Here is a 16,871-nt window from a genome sequence, read left to right on the forward strand (position 1 = left end):
ATGTGGGTCCTTCACACAGGCAGCAGACCACAGCAACACAACACCTAGCCATCAATGTTTAAACCAGTAGTCTAACCACACACGTCAGATCACTACAACTAGACACGAGAGTGCAAGTTCAGCCTGATGTTTAGCTTGCTTAATCAATGACTCTCCATGTAATGGGTCTTGCCATGCCGTTTAGACGACGGTGTGCATGCCTGCTCCTGGTAACAGTGGGGCTGTCTCAGGTCTCCACTGTGTCGGATTAGTCCTCACGTCTACAGCTGTTGCTCTTAATAATACGCCCCAGAAAATACACTGAGACCGCTAACCCGTCTAAAAACACCCAGCAAGACCTTCAACTGTCTTTTGTCGTCAATGGCTGCTATTTTAGGCTGTGGTGGTGGTAAGTGTTTGACATGGTTTTGTCGCACCACTTCTAGAAAGATGCTTCACATCAAACACAGCACATGACCCCCACTCTGAAACTGAACACAATGAACAAAAACATGAAGGTCTCTCTCTCTCTTCCTGTCTCTAAATATTCAGCTCATTAAAGAAGGCTGTGGTTCTCAGATCAAAAGAGGAGCTTTCCCATCCAGGGCCACTGATGAAGGCTCTGCACCAGGCTCAGGGCAACGGAACATCAAGAGGGACCGTGCCTGGACCATTTGTAAACTTAGGCTACATTTGCTCCAATGTAGCTTTCTGAAAGCTAATTCACAGAGCTGGTAGCAAACGTCCACTATCCAAGCTCAATGTATCCTATATCGCAATAACGATTTGGATTATTTCAATCTACAAATCCATCACTGGCTCACAGGCCAATTGTATGACATTTGAAAGGGCTTCTTAAGGATTACAACATAAGGTAGACACTGGTGGTGAACTGGACTACCCCTGTGTCATCCCCATCCATGCATCCATCCATGCATGCATCCATGCACCCATCCATGCACCCATCCATCCATCCATGCATGCAAGCACCCATCCATGCATGCAAGCACCCATCCATGCACCCATCCATCCATGCATGCATTCAAGCATACATCCATGCATCCATCCATGCACCCATCCATCCATCCATGCATGCAAGCACCCATCCATGCATGCAAGCACCCATCCATGCACCCATCCATCCATGCATGCAAGCATACATCCATGCATCCATCCAAGCATCCATCCAAGCATCCATCCATGCATGCATCCAAGCATCCATTCATCCAAGCATCCATCCATGCATGCATCCAAGCATCCATTCATCCAAGCATCCATCCATGCATGCATCCAAGCATCCATCCATGCATGCATCCAAGCACCCATCCATTCATCCAAGCATCCATCCAAGCATCCATCCATGCATGCATCCAAGCATCCATTCATCCAAGCATCCATCCATGCATGCATCCAAGCATCCATTCATCCAAGCATCCATCCATGCATGCATCCAAGCATCCATCCATGCATGCATCCAAGCACCCATCCATTCATCCAAGCATCCATCCATGCATGCATCCAAGCATCCATCCATGCATGCATCCAAGCATCCATCCATGCATGCATCCATCCGCTCCCATCCCTCCCTCTGAGGAGAGGTCAGCTGAAATGTTAATACAAAGCTCACTCAGAAACAGGAGAATTCACGACCAGTCTGCCCCTCCATCCGTAAAGATACATCTGAAAACCAGACAGCGGTGTTTCGAAACACGGAAATGGAGCCTTGAAAGATTGAGACCAGAGTTCTCAAAGCCCTGCCTTAAGAATGTGTGAGTGTGTGAGTGTGTGTGTGTGTGTGTGTGTGTGAGATCACTCCAAATCTCCAATCTGAAACAATGTGGACAAGAGACGTCACAAAGCACAAAAGTCTGCGTACACAACACTAAAACTCCAATGGTAAAGTGAAGCAAGGCAACAAGAGCAGTAAAAAGCTATGGAGCCTCACAGTAAACCCCATGCAAATAACTATAAACCTTATCTGAACTGTCCATAAAGGGCACTTAACTCCAGTGTGTCAGAGAGTAATGTGTGAGAGAGAGAGAGGAGGCAGGAGAAGGGACCGGGTGTGCAAGGTTAGTTAATGTGTAATTAAGCGTTAAATCCCGTAACTCTGACTGGAGCTCCACAAGCCCAGGCAAACATGGGAGAGGCCCAATGGATCTGTTTCCTGATGCGAGAGATACGACCACAACCCCAGCCTTCTCAGCCCACGCTGTGTGTGTGTGTGTGAGAGAGAGAGAGAGACTGTGTGTTCTGAGAAGACAGTGTTGTAGTGACAACATTTTGTCCACCCTGACATATTCCAGCAGGAGAGGCAGTGTGTGTCTTCTCACGGTATGAGAGCACACAACAGTAGAACTAGCTGTGTCTGGGGCTGTTTATCCAGTTTCATCTGCACCCATCTATCAGACACACCTATCTACCACACACACACACACACTCAGCTGCACTCCATCCAGACTTCAGTATATATTTAGGAATTATCCCGGAAAATTGCACAGGGCACCTATTTATAGAACTTTTCCATGTATGAAAATAAAAGCTGGCCTCCGGGCAAACTTGGTGTTTTCCATGTCTTCCTGAGGTATCATAACCCCCACCCAGGGGCAACACCTGCTGCCTCTCCTGCACAGAGACCCCCCCCCCCCCGCCACCTCGGACACAACCAGCTACTGTTGCTGCCACCTGAGATTGAGCCGTGCTGTAGAGGTAGCAGTAGCACAGTTCCTGTTCTGACCCCGCAAGCTCCTCCCCAGGCAGCGTGGCCGCCCAGACAGTCAGACCAGGGCTGGAGTCCTCCTGCCACTTCAGGGATTCAAAATCGGAGAATGTGGAGGGTATTTTAAGAGCTGCTGCCACTTAGAGCCATGTAAAAGAAAATAGAAAAAGAGGAAAGTTGTGTAGAAGAGATGTCAACTGCACCCTGAACCTAGGGGGACGTGGCCCTGTTTCCTCCCCACGCTGCGAGCGCACCGTGGGGGGGGGGGGGGTGAGTCAGCCCTCACAGGAGGACGGTGGGAGGCTGTGCAGGCTCTCTGCATGCCCGCCAGACTCAAAGCGGATTTGGCCTGGCACGGAAGATGTTCCCGTTAAGAAGTACAAGAAAAAAAATACAGCACACAGAGCAGCACACACACACACTCACTCACTCACATTAGACTCAAGGCACACAGCAGCCCACACACACTTCAGACACATGGCTGCACACACACTATTAAACACACACCAAACGCACATGTGAACATGCACACCTGCAGCTTGCAGGGAAGCCTGAGGTGTAAGGGGCTGTGGGTGGGCACTGACTACCCTCTGAACTACAGCTAATGCTCCTCTAGCTAGCAGTGGGTAAGGCCAGGGAGAGACCTACCAAGGAAGGAGACCTACCAAGGAGAGAGACTTACCAAGGAAGGAGACCTACCTAGGAGAGACCTACCAAGGAAGGAGACCTACCTAGGAGAGAGACCTACCAAGGAAGGAGACCTACCTAGGAGAGAGACCTACCAAGGAAGGAGACCTACCTAGGAGAGAGACCTACCAAGGAAGGAGACCTACCTAGGAGAGAGACCTACCTTTCACCAGGGCAGCAGAGGACTCCACATTCAGAAGCTAACGTCGGCGCCTCACCTGGAGAGAGTGAAAGAGTGTATGAGAGAAAGGTTACTCCTACTTGTGCACACATTAAAAACGCAACGCATCCCCCCTCCCTCTCCTCTTTACACTAGCCGAGCCCCACCCTGCTCCTCTTCTCCCTCTCTGCTCTCCCTCCCTGCTCTCCCTCTCTGCTCTCCCTCCCTGCTCTCCCTCCCTGCTCTCCCTCCCTGCTCTCCCTCCCTGCTCTCCCTCTCTGCTCTCCCTCTCTCTCTCCCTCCCTGCTCTCCCTCCCTGCTCTCCCTCCCTGCTCTCCCTCTCTGCTCTCCCTCTCTCTCTCCCTCCCTGCTCTCCCTCCCTGCTCTCCCTCTCTCTCTCCCTCCCTGCTCTCCCTCCCTGCTCTCCCTCTCTCTCTCCCTCCCTGCTCTCCCTCCCTGCTCTCCCTCCCTGCTCTCCCTCCCTCCTCTCCCTCCCCTGCTCCCCCTCTTCCTCCCACCCCTCCTCTCCCTCCCTCCTCCTCTCCCTCCCCTGCTCCCCCTGTCTTCTCTCCCTCCCCTGCCCCCCTCTCCCTTCTCTCCCTCCCTCCTCTCCCTCCCAAGCGAGCGAGCGAGCGTCGCCATCTCCCTGGGTTCAGCTCAGCCCGTTTTACCAGGAAGGTAATCCTCACTGCAGCACGGCTTAGCCACCGACACCAGCACACAACTACCCAGACTCAGTCTGCCTTTTCAAGCGCTCAGTGAGGCTCCACATGAACAGCAGCTGCTGAACAAAGATGGGCTCTGGCTGGTCTGCAGTGACTATGACCCAGGGAGCTGGGCTCTGGCTGGTCTGCAGTGACTATGACCCAGAGAGCTGGGCTCTGGCTGGTCTGCAGTGACTATGACCCAGGGAGCTGGGCTCTGGCTGGTCTGCAGTGACTATGACCCAGGGAGCTGGGCTCTGGCTGGTCTGCAGTGACTATGACCCAGGGAGCTGGGCTCTGGCTGGTCTGCAGTGACTATGACCCAGAGAGCTGGGCTCTGGCTGGTCTGCAGTGACTATGACCCAGGGAGCTGGGCTCTGGCTGGTCTGCAGTGACTATGACCCAGGGAGCTGGGCTCTGGCTGGTCTGCAGAGTGCCTCCTCCTGCAGGTGTACAGCAGCATGCACTCACACACACACCTCCTAAAACCCTACTAAACCGGCCCTCGTGCTTAAACACACATAAACAAGCCCTGGCTGGAGGGCAAGTTAGGAGAGGTGGGGTGTGGGGAAGCGGTGGAGCCTGACAGACAGCAGAACTCGTTAGTGTTGCTCTTGCTCTTGTAATACTGTTCATTTACAAACCCAAACAGCTTGATGGTAGTGAGAGAGTTGACTTGTGGAGGGTAAACATCCTGAAGGAGGCGTGAGGGGAGGGTGTGGCCACCAGATCCTCACAACCACTAGGAATCACGAGACCTCTGCTCATATCCAGTTACATTCCATTTACATTTAGTCATTTAGCACACGCTCTTATCCAGAGCGACTTACAGTAAGTAAAGGGACATTCCCCCCCCCCCGAGGCAAGTAGGGTGAAGTGCCTTGCCCAAGGACACAATGTCATTTGGCACAGCCGGGAGTCGAACTGGCAACCTTCAGATTACTAGCCCGATTCCCTAACCGCTCAGCCACCTGACTCCCTCAGTTCTCTTCTCTGGTAGCTAACAACTGATTCAATGACTCTTGACCAATGCATTGTGGGAGTGGGGGCCTGGTTGTGTATGTGTGTGTGTGTGTGTGTGTGTGTGTGTGTGTGTGTACACAGACGCATCTACAAGCCCTACCTAGGAAGGGCACACACACCCCCTATTCAAACTAGTATTTGTGTACACACCGGACATCAGTGTGTTCATAGATTGAATAACAGTGCTGTTAGACCGAGGAGATGGGTTTACAATGTCCCCCCCATGTACTAGACATGGACTGAGCAGACGTGTGCCTTTAAATCAGGAGCAGGAGGACGAGGAGCCAGGGGGGGGCACATAACACCAGTACGTCTAACCTAAATAAGAAGTCAACTGAAAGAGAATCCCTGAGCTGACAGAGCTGGAGGGGAGAGAGAGGATGAGAGGAGGAAGAGCAGGAGAGAGAGGATGAGGAGGAAGAGCAGGAGAGAGAGGATGAGGAGGAAGAGCAGGAGAGAGAGGATGAGAGGAGGAAGAGCAGGAGAGAGAGGATGAGAGGAGGAAGAGCAGGAGAGAGAGGATGAGAGGAGGAAGAGCAGGAGAGAGAGGATGAGGAGGAAGAGCAGGAGAGAGAGGATGAGAGGAGGGAAGGAGGGAAAGGGGGCGTCAAGACAGGGAGACGGCCCAGAAAGAGGTGGATGGAAAGACACACCTGATTCAGTTGTTATCAAGCTCTGTGGAAGGCAGGTAACGAGTACTTATTGGAGTCAGATGTGCTGGAGCAGGGAAACATCTAGAACATACAGGACAGCAGCCCCTGAGGATCAGAATTGAACCCCCCTGCACCAGACTGAGTCGTTCTTAAGCAGACCAACGTCTTGTCTGGGGAGTAAATGTGATGTTGGTGGTGAGCTTATAAGAAGAGTTCCTACACCTCCCCTGAAACAGCAGCAGTGGTGATCTGACCTCCAAGCCATTAAACAGTGCCTGGTTGACCCAGAGACAAGGACGCCCAACCCTGGGGGCAGAGCGGGGTTTTGGTGACACTACTAGAACCAGTTGCCAGGGTAAACATGGCAACGGGAGCATGGCTCAGAGGTCCAAGACCTCTTGACGGTGTGTCTGTGAGTGTCTGTCCCACTGGTGACCAACTGCTTGTTATATGAAGAGGAAAATCAGAACCCCACCCCAGCCCCTGGAGAACCCCAGCACCGCCCCCGCCCCCGCCCCCACCCCCCGCCCCCAGCCGCCTGATGTGGATTAATGAGGCCCCAGGGTTGGGCTGTGTAATGAGAGGGGACTACTCTATTTAAGGGAAGACAGATCTGATTATAGACCTCCTTTAGCCTGGAAAGAGGTTTACCTTATTTTTAAGTCAAGCATCTCATCAGTCCATCCCCTCCAATCAGACAGCTGATTGAATTATTTCTATAGCTGGGTCAAATCAGGTAATAGCAGTCCAATTGATTTGACAGGGGGGGGGGGAGGTAGGAAGAGGGAGGGGGGTTGAGGGCAGTCACTAAGTGCACTCCAATACCTGGAGGACTCATTATTCCTCCTCACAACAGGCTTTTCTCTAAGGGCCAACTGGGGCTGTGTTTTCCACTGTGGTCACAGCCTTGTGCTTTATTCTGGGATGATGCAAGGCAGCAGCTGCACCTTAAACTGGCCTAGGAGACCTTAGGGGGAAACTAAATGCTCGTAGTCACACACACACACACACACACACACACACACACACACACACACACACACACACACACACAGGGCAGAGGAGTCTGGCACATGGGACTTCACGCCCGTAGTTTCAGTCTAGAAAACAGAAAGGTGGTTTTGAGCAGCGCTGTAGTCCCAAACCACAGCACAGCACGTAGGTGTGTGACACAGAGCAGAAATACCAAATACAGTAGGAGTGCAGGAGGGCTGGGTCCTGAGGTGCTAGCCTAAACCAAACTCTCTAGGTTTTGAACTGCTCTCAATGGACCTGGGTTCTTTTCCCTTCATTAGGTTACAAATCACAACCCAACCTCACATTAAGCTATTGTGTGGGCTTCCTGTCCATTTGTTTCCCTTGGTTTGTCATGTAAAAAGACAGACCATTTCTTGGCACTAAACAATGAAATACTGTTAGAACAATGCACATCTGATCCATGATTATCGGCTGCACACAAATGCACTATTTGCATGTTTGGATAAAAGCGTATGTTCAATCAATAAAGTCAAATCTCATCTGCTACTATCTCACTCTCTTAAATCTTGTGGCTATAGGCTAAAACCCCTCTCTCCCTCCTGTGGTTCTCAAGTCGGCAGGACGTTCCTTTATCTTTTCTCTCCTTTGCTCTCTCTCTCCCCCCAGCGCTCTCTCTCTCTCCCCCAGCGCTCTCTCTCTCTCCCCCCAGCGCTCTCTCTCTCTCCCCCCAGCGCTCTCTCTCTCTCCCCCCAGCGCTCTCTCTCTCTCCCCCCAGCGCTCTCTCTCCCCCCAGCGCTCTCTCTCCCCCCAGCGCTCTCTCTCCCCCCAGCGCTCTCTCTCCCCCCAGCGCTCTCTCTCCCCCCAGCGCTCTCTCTCTCTCCCCCCAGCGCTCTCTCTCCCCCCAGCGCTCTCTCTCTCTCCCCCCAGCGCTCTCTGTCCCCCCAGCTCTCTCTCTCTCCCCCCAGCTCTCTCTCTCTCTCCCCCCAGCGCTCTCTCTCCCCCCAGCGCTCTCTCTCCCCCCAGCGCTCTCTCCCCCCAGCGCTCTCTCTCTCTCCCCCCAGCGCTCGCTCTCTCTCCCCCCAGCGCTCTCTCTCCCCCCAGCGCTCTCTCTCTCTCCCCCCAGCGCTCTCTCTCCCCCCAGCGCTCTCTCTCTCTCCCCCCAGCTCTCTCTCTCCCCCCAGCTCTCTCTCTCCCCCCAGCTCTCTCTGTCCCCCCAGCTCTCTCTCTCCCCCCAGCGCTCTCTCTCCCCCCAGCTCTCTCTCTCCCCCCAGCGCTCTCTCTCCCCCCAGCGCTCTCTCTCTCTCCCCCCAGCGCTCTCTCTCTCTCCCCCCAGCGCTCTCTCTCTCTCCCCCCAGCTCTCTCTGTCCTGTGGTGCTCGGGCCCTCCTCTCTCTCCCTGATCTGAAGCTGTTCCACTCAGGGCACTATACTTAGCCAAGTGTGTTTCTTATTGATATGATTAATGCCCTGGTTTCAGAACTTTCACAGCTGACGGAGGCATCCTCTTCCCCAAAACACTGGAGACTGGCTGAGAATGGATCCTGGGCTGTCCCCATACACACCTCCAGAGAACGTCCGTGACATCGTGCTTTAGAGACCAGCCACATCACAGAGCACTGTGGTGACACTCGCTTTAACTACAGAAAGAAAAAGACAAAAGAAACAGCTAACTTGGCTCCAGCACTAATGTGCAGCTATAGCAACTCTGTCACAGAGTGATGACTGTCTATGTCAATGTGGAGGTAATGATTGGAAACCATCAGGTGACCAGGTTGAGGTGAGGTTGCGTGTGTGCCTGCAGTGGGTCAGGTGACAAGGCTGGGCTGTGGAAACAAGCGGTGGGCAGAAACCTGAGGAGGTGGGCAACGTGCAGCCAGCTCCCTCAGGTGTCACAAGTTCCCCTCTTAGTAACCTGACACACCTGGCAGAAAGACTTCTGATCGTTTGCTTCCTTTCACTCTGTCCTTTCACTCTGTCCTTTCACTATGTCCCTTCCTCTGTCCTTCCTCTGTCCTTCCTCTGTCCTTTCCTCTGTCCTTTCCTCTGTCCTTTCCTCTGTCCTTTCCTCTGTCCTTTCCTCTGTCCTTTCCTCTGTCCTTCCTCTGTCCTTCCTCTGTCCTTTCCTCTGTCCTTTCCTCTGTCCTTTCCTCTGTCCTTTCCTCTGTCCTTTCCTCTGTCCTTTCCTCTGTCCTTCCTCTGTCCTTCCTCTGTCCTTCCTCTGTCCTTTCCTCTGTCCTTCCTCTGTCCTTTCCTCAGCCCTCCCTGTCTGTCTAGGCTCTGATGGCCCACTCTCATTCATCCACTCATCTCAGGTCCTTTCCCATCCTTCTCGCCATAAATAGCAAAACTGCTTAAGACAACAGAAAAGGTTTATCAAACTGGGACCAGGTCTAAGAGCTCGCTCTGGCTACAATCAGAGGAAGGACACCTTGTGCCAGAGAGGACAGCTCGTACCAGAGAGGACTTGGGTCCAGGATGGCATCAATTTGAGCCAAGTGAAACGAGAACCTTTTACGACAGACTTCAAGGACAGTGGACTTTCCTTCTATAGCAATAGGAAACGCAGTGCCCTTCGGATCCATAAAGGTGACGCTCTGGACTGGGGGGTGACTCTGAAAGGTGACGCTCTGGACTGGGGGGTGACTCTGAAAGGAGACGCTCTGGACTGGGGGGTGACTCTGAAAGGAGACGCTCTGGACTGGGGAGTGACTCTGAAAGGTGACGCTCTGGACTGGGGAGTGACTCTGAAAGGTGACGCTCTGGACTGGGGGGGTGACTCTGCAGGGCCGAAATTCAACAAAGCTCAAAACCTTCCTGACCCGTCACTGTATCTTCTGCTATCCAAGGAGCTTGTTTCCACCTTGTGTGTCGTCTGTCCTCTCCATAGGGAGGACCATCTTCAACTGCTGTGGAAACACACAGCCCTCAGCTGCAGCACAGCCAACCCAGACAAAGCACAGGGTTCAAGGGTCATTCCAACACAGTGGTGTGTATGTGTGTGTGTGTGTGTGTGTGTGTGTGTGTGTGTGTGTGTGTGTGTGTGTGTGTGTGTATGTGTGTGTGTGAGAGAGAGAGTGGGCGGACTCTTCATTGAACAAACAGAAAGAGAACGGGAACCACCAGAGCAGAAGTGGAGCAAGGTATCCCTGTGCAAGAAAAGCCTCTAAGATGCAATAGGCTGATACAAGATTGCCAGGGCCATGGGTTAAGCTTCAATGGGTTTGGCTATACCAACCAACCAACCAACAGGTGCAACTAAACCCTCACTAGCACACAGCGGGCATGATTGTAGTCTATTTGAATAAGCTGTGATTTCAGGTCAGACACCATTGAGATCACACAGCTCACTGAAAGGTTCCTAAATGATCCACCTAGCTGGTCAGGACGTGGGAGGGTCGTCTTGGTTCTCCATCACACCCAGGGGGAACTGCTCAGAGGAGGAGGAACTGACAAACCCATACGGACATGTCAGAGAGACGAACCTGATACTACTGACCTCAGACTTCAAAGGACCAGAAAAGAATGTCCTTAGCCTGCCTTAGCCCAGCACAATTCCTGATACAGACAATGTCAGTAACATTTCAGAAACCACATATCGGTACATTTCGGCTTCTTTAGCCTAGTTTAGCTTAGCATAACATAGCAAAACACTAGGCTTATCTGCTATTGACATTTCAGACACAGGCACCTAGTACTAACCTCAGTATTCAAGGGACCAGCACTGCACATTTTTCCTTCCTTAGTCTAGTTTATCTAAGCATGCTACCTGCTACTGACCTTACAGAGGGGAACTTGATACTGACCTCAGGTAAGGAAGTTCAATGTTAGCTTCCTTAGCTTAGCATATTCTCTGCAAGAGGTTGATAAAAGAAAATCTAGAAGAGACAACTTCTTGTTTCCAAGGAAGAGGAGGGCCAGATTGAAAAAGAGGCAGTGTTAGCCTAGATTTCCCTATTAGAGGAGGGGGATGTGTGGCTCCCAGGAGAGCTGGAGCAGCCCTGGACTCTTCGATCAAATCCACTACATGGACACTCCCATAGTAAGCAGTTGTTAGATATAACAAGCAGTTTACCGCACTCCCTTCCTGCTACACCCACTGTGGTCAGACTGAGGCTAGCGTGAGTCCCAATCCAACAGTTGCCAACCACGTATGACCTCAAGGAGGCAGATCCTTTCAAAACTGTTCTAGGAAACAGTTTTCATCTCTACTCGTATGTGTGTTACTCCCAAGTCTCAGCATGGGAATTCTGTTCTCTCTCTCTCTCTCTCTCTCTCTCTCTCTCTCTCTCTCTCTCTCTCTCTCTCTCTCTCTCTCTCTCTCTCTCTCTCTCTCTCTCTCTCTCTCTCTCTCTCTCTCTCTCTCTCTCTCTCTCTCTCTCTCTCTCTCTCTCTCTCTCTCTCTCTCTCTCTCTCTCTCTCTCTCTCTCTCTCTCTCTCTCTCTCTCTCTCTCTCTCTCTCTCTCTCTCTCTCTCTCTCTCTCTCTCTCCCAATCTCCTCCCCACTCTCTCTCTCTCCATCCCAATCTCCTCCCCACTCTCTCTCTCTCCATCCCAATCTCCTCCCCACTCTCTCTATCCCTCTTTGCAGCAGCTCCTGGCAGGGCAAAGCCACAGCTCCAGATGATAGGCTTAGGGGCCAACACCATTAGATCTCTCCCTCCTGATTAGTGCACAGCCGGTGGCTTAGGTGAGAGTGTGAAAGTGAAGAGCAGAGCGGGCTTCAATCAATAGCCTATGTCCCTCTACACAAAACACTGGCAGAGGATGGAGGTCAACATTCAATTATTTTTTGTTCACCACAAACCACCACAACAAGCCCGTTGAAACAGCAGAAACCAGGCCAGGGAGAGACACAGTTTTAATCTGTGGATAGTTCTTTGTCTAGCAAGCCCTCAGGTTAGCAACAGAGATCTATTAGCCTATTTCCAGCCCCAGTATCGCTCCTGTTATTGAACCAGCACTGGGGATGTGTGTTCACATATTCTCCACTCAAAGGCCGGCTAAGCCTGGAAGGCAGACTGACATTTTGCAGGCATTCGATATCAGACCGATATTTCAAAAGCATATGGGTAGAATGAATGATGAAAGAGACTGGAGAGGTCTGTGATAAGGACAGGAAGGGGCAGGACTACCAGGTCCATCTATGAAGCACAATGTTAGTCAGACAACGTAGCTGTCCGCAGCCCAGGGCTGGTCTGAACTGAAACAGACATTTCTTTCATTGAACAACCTTACCGGGCAGAGATTTAGTGATTAGACCTAATCCTCAATCTGAACAAAGTGTTCCATTGTCCAATACAGAAGCAAGCTTGTGCTTATGAAGGAATTAACAATTGAATTAATAAATGTACATGTATTCGTTTAGAAGACAGTTTTATCCAACGCAGGGTGGTCCGGGCTGAGACTACAAGGAGATTCACGCAGTAATGCAGAGGGTGCAGCCTGCAGGGCCAAGGGGGGGTGGGACTCAAACCCACGATACAATGTACACACCACGACATGATAACCTCCTTAGGCTGAGTGGGATTAGAACCCAGGATATAGAGTGTGCAGGGCACACCACTGGAATAACACCTTCCTGTTGTGGGCTACCCAGAATACATTTGTCAGGACGTTGTAATGTCCTTGTAACCAATAGGCCTTACCTCATTTTTGGCACCCAAAAAATGAACTATAGATCACAAACAGACATTGCCAAACAACACAAGCAGCGGGAAAATATACACCTAATTTAACTGTTATGACATAGATCAGGGCTTCAGAAAATCTTTATAGATATTTTCTACTATTCAAGAAGATGCAAATGACTGTGACCTAGAGAATCTTACTATCTTGTCAAAACAGCAACACCACCACTCCAGGTCAAAGCTGAAGCAGTCAAGGCCAACCTAATATGACCACGACTGGAATGTGCAATATTACATAGTCTAATAATAACAATTTGTCTCTAATTTAAACTAGCCACCTGTAAAATAGGAGATGATGCTGCACCTGTAGCACTACGTTTTTTCTACTGTGTGTCGGCACTGGACACCTCAGACAAGTTACACTAGTATGGCTACACAAACAAATCTAGTTTCTAGCTTCTCCCTTCAGTCTTGTGCTCTCCCTCTAAGGCTAACATTGATAGTTATCATGAGTTCTAATTAAAAGGTTTGCGCGTAAAAGGTTCCTAGTCTGTTGCATCCCGGCACGTAGCCGAATAATTCACGTTCCCACATTTGATACTGAGCTGCAGCCGATAAAAAAAAAATAGCTTGTCTAGCGAGCCATCATGCTACAATTAATTGGGATAACAAATCCCATATGTATATCCTTATTGCAGCTCGTAGATATGAAAATGGCATAGCAGAAACGAAAGAAACCCATACTACAAAAGCAGGGTCAACAAAAGCATCCTATCTTGCAGCGGTCACACGTCGTTTGTTAGGCTGTGTTTGAGACAGGAATGGTTGCCATGCAAACAAGTGGCAGCCTGGCAGGTCGCACCGCGTGGGGCATCACGAATCTTTAGATTGCTATGGGTTGGTTTGCTCTGGATTTTTAACAAATATTGACTAAATACATAGCTGAAGAAAGAAATGCATCCATATCATTAGCCTTATATGTCCATACTACATTAACAGACAATAGTATCATGTTAGCGTAGCTTAGCATACGGTTAGTGCTAGCTAGCTAGCGTTCCTACAATGGCTTTTGAAAGCAAATGTAGAAAAGCTAGAGCTAGCCTGTTTGTTAATGCTTCCTTAAATATTATCCTTGGTAAACTAAAGCATTGTACTCACTCTGTAAAGCTCCCAATCGTGGATTTTGATAAACCACACACTTCCTTTCACAGTCCGTTAACGGTGACCCTCCTGTACTGCTTCATCGCCTTCTCGGTTGTTGACGAATAAGAATATGACGGGTGGGCGGCGGAGCCCAGACTGGTCTACTTGGAGCTGGAAGTTCTGTCGGTTGGAATGTAGTTGAAGACTGTTGGGACTTTGATGCCTCTAGTGGTAGCGTATTCTCACTGTCTGTCTGTCTGCAGGACTGGTACACAAGAAAATGGTGTACCAGTCCGATTTTATGAGATACATTTTAAATACAGAGATGGGAAGCAACTGTACCTAAGTAGATTTTTCTGGTATCAGCACTTTACTTCACTATTTATTTTACTGACAACTTTTGTTGACAACCTCTGTCGTCAGTTCATTTTAATGTTACTCACTCATCAGCGGTTTATCAACAAGGACAGATGGAATTTAGATTAGCCTACAGTAGCAACAAGTAAGATTGAATGTATTGAATTATAGAGAATAAAATATGCTCACTAACTGTTAGGCTATCTTCCTGCACTCACAAAGTAATATATATATCTATATATATAGAGAGAGAGAGCGAGAGAGAATTAACGTATATGCCTACTGTAGCCTACTATAGCTAAGTGTAAACTTAGCTGGTGCTTTAATCAGAGCTCGTTTATCTTTGCAAAGGTGGCGGTTTGAGCCATTGGCTCAATCCTAGCCTGGCACTGCCCTCCTACGTACCTCCGCTCAATTTCGATTTTGCTTTAGTACTAGGTCTGGCCATTCGGTACTAAATCAGATTTTGCAGGTTGATTTTCTACCGGCGAATCAGCAACAGAGGGAGTGGCTGAGAACGATGACGTTGATGTTGTGCACTAATGGCAGCGGAGAAAGATGCGACCGAAGCCGTTCGGTCCGTTGTGGCAACAATGCCGAATATCTATAAACTAAAGCCGTAGCAAGAATAAGTTTTGCTGAGTTTTGTTGGTGTCCATGATGTTGTGGCCCTCCTCGCCACGGGGTTCGAAAACAGTTTGATTTTCCAGCTAGGCAAGCTCTGTTACAGTAGTGGTGAAGGAATTGGCTAAGGCGAACGCTAGCTATTGGTTATGGCAGATCAGAGTGGCTCTGTGCAGATCCAATAGTTTTTAACTTCAACAGAGTACCCACCTTCAAGGAAATCAACGATTGTCAATGGAGCAAGGCCAGACTCTGTACAAATGAAGGCTGTTTATCAATCCACGTTATTTTCCGTTCTTGTGTTCTTGCAAACTCGTTTGACGTCATCTTTCATTGCCCAAGTACGGTTCCAATCCAAAGAACACAAGTCACCAAGAACGCCAAAAATACCCGGAAATGTTCTTGATCCGCCCCTTTTATCGAGGATGCATCGGATGGTGACTTGACCAGCGAGAACGCTTCTGATTCCCCAGAAATCATTGCAAGATGTCAAGCGAGGCGGACAAACCTCACAAATGTAATTTTTTACTTTTCATATTTCAGCTAAACGGTACTTGTAAATCAGCATCTGCATTAAAATGTGACGAGAAATAGGCAGTGTAGTCGCTGAAAATGTTCTTATTTTATTGATGAAACGCCTAATTTGTAAATTTGCTCCGACTTTTCGATAACCTAGTTAACATTAGGTACTGTTAGTTAGCAAGGGCTACAGAAAACGTAAAAGTACAGGTAGAGGGACCATTTTTTAGGTTTGTAATCAATCAATAGTTTTTGTAATTAGTCAGGGTTATCATAATACTGCAAGTCCAGGAAAACCCTAACCATCTCAATTCATTCTCCGTCCTTGCGTCCTTGCAAGACCATTCTCGCATGGATGCTTGCAAGAACGTTCTTCAAAAGAATGTACTTGCGTTCTCAGCGTTCTTCGGATTGATAAACAGCCGAAATGTACGAGAGTCCGGTCAGGACCAGGCTAGCTCACTCCCCCACTGAATTCACTGTATGCATGCATCACTTCTGCATATTGCACTAAGCCAGGACAACAACTTCCAGTAGCTAGCAGTTAAGTTAGATCTCTCACACAGAATGCCGTTTTGGTGATCTTCCCAAAATGATCATTAACGATGTATAAAGGATCCTATGTTGCTGCCTTTCAAGCAAGAGGGAAAAGGGGTTCAAATTGCTTTATCAGACTCAAATAGCAAAAGTAGCTTGCTATCACTAGCTAGCTGGCTAGCTAACATGGATTTGAGCAGTAACATTAGCTGGGCTAGCTAGAACACATTTTCGAAGAAAAAAATCAAAAGGTTGAAAAAGGGAAAGTTGGAAAAAAACGTTATTTTCGAAAGAAGAAAAAACAGGTTGAAAAAATATTTTCTACAGTTTTGAAGAAAAAAAATTGCATCATTGATGAATGCTTGATGAGGACTCTACTATACTCCACTGTACTTTATTGTGCTCTGCTCTGCTTCAATCTATTCTGTTTTTGGCTTATCTGTTCACCCCCATGTTATTTAAAAAAATCCATGTGATAATACTGTACATGAAGGATAATCAACAAATGAACTGGTTCAATTAATTTAGTGCAAGTTCATTGTATAGGGAGTCGCCTTGCTCTCATTCTTTGATTTGGAGCACCCAGTTAGTTTCTCTAGTGTCTCCCATTTTGTCAAAGTCCAAGGCTCATAGCACAGGCCTCTTCAACATGCCAGTTCCATCGGTCAGTGATCCTGTTTTTGGATTCTTATCCTCGGCTACTGTAAGAATTTACTGATAGGAACTTAACATGGATATCTGTTAAATACGATGCAACTGTGTCATATAGCCTAAACTATGGATGAACAATGGTCTATAACAGACCTACAGTACCCAACCTCTACAATAAGGACCGAGGCTTGGCAGACGTCAGCTGAACATAAATGGATGTTTTCCTCTGACACAAAAACTGGGTCTATTACTTATTTATCCACTAAGGGTACACTTAGCTGTCCGTAGCAGTGAAAGTATTTCTGAATAATGCAGATACCAGCACCCGCATTGAAATGGAAAGCTATTTTTTTGTCATAATTTCTTGTCTTGGCTTACATTTCACTGGTAGGAAAATGTTATGAAATATAACAATGGCACGAGCTGTAGATGTGCAGTTGCCAAAGTTTATCCTGATAAATGTCCCATGGTCAAGACTAAGGGAATGGCAAAACAGGTAAAAGAACAATTG

At 48.9% G+C, this 16,871-nt stretch overlaps 1 protein-coding gene across 3 annotated transcripts in view; it reads right to left on the bottom strand.

Annotated features, from left to right (window-relative positions):
- The window catches only part of osbpl5 (oxysterol binding protein-like 5), a 35,354-nt gene extending 20,474 nt beyond the window's left edge, over nt 1-14,880 (bottom strand). The window contains exons 1-2 of one of the 3 annotated variants that reach the window (XM_084671958.1): nt 14,864-14,880; nt 3,549-3,603 (exon numbers count right to left, since the gene is read on the bottom strand). The gene's annotated coding sequence lies outside the window, so the exon portion shown is untranslated. Of the gene's footprint in view, nt 1-3,548; nt 3,604-8,464; nt 8,483-13,687; nt 13,825-14,863 lie in introns of those variants that run through there. The other 2 variants (XM_084671956.1, XM_084671957.1) reach the window with 2 other exon arrangements.
- Between the last annotated feature and the right edge of the window lie 1,991 nt (nt 14,881-16,871).

The sequence above is a fragment of the Hypomesus nipponensis genome, chromosome 14 (assembly GCF_054491055.1).
Source record: "Hypomesus nipponensis isolate SF chromosome 14, ASM5449105v1, whole genome shotgun sequence".
Lineage (NCBI taxonomy): Eukaryota > Metazoa > Chordata > Actinopteri > Osmeriformes > Osmeridae > Hypomesus > Hypomesus nipponensis.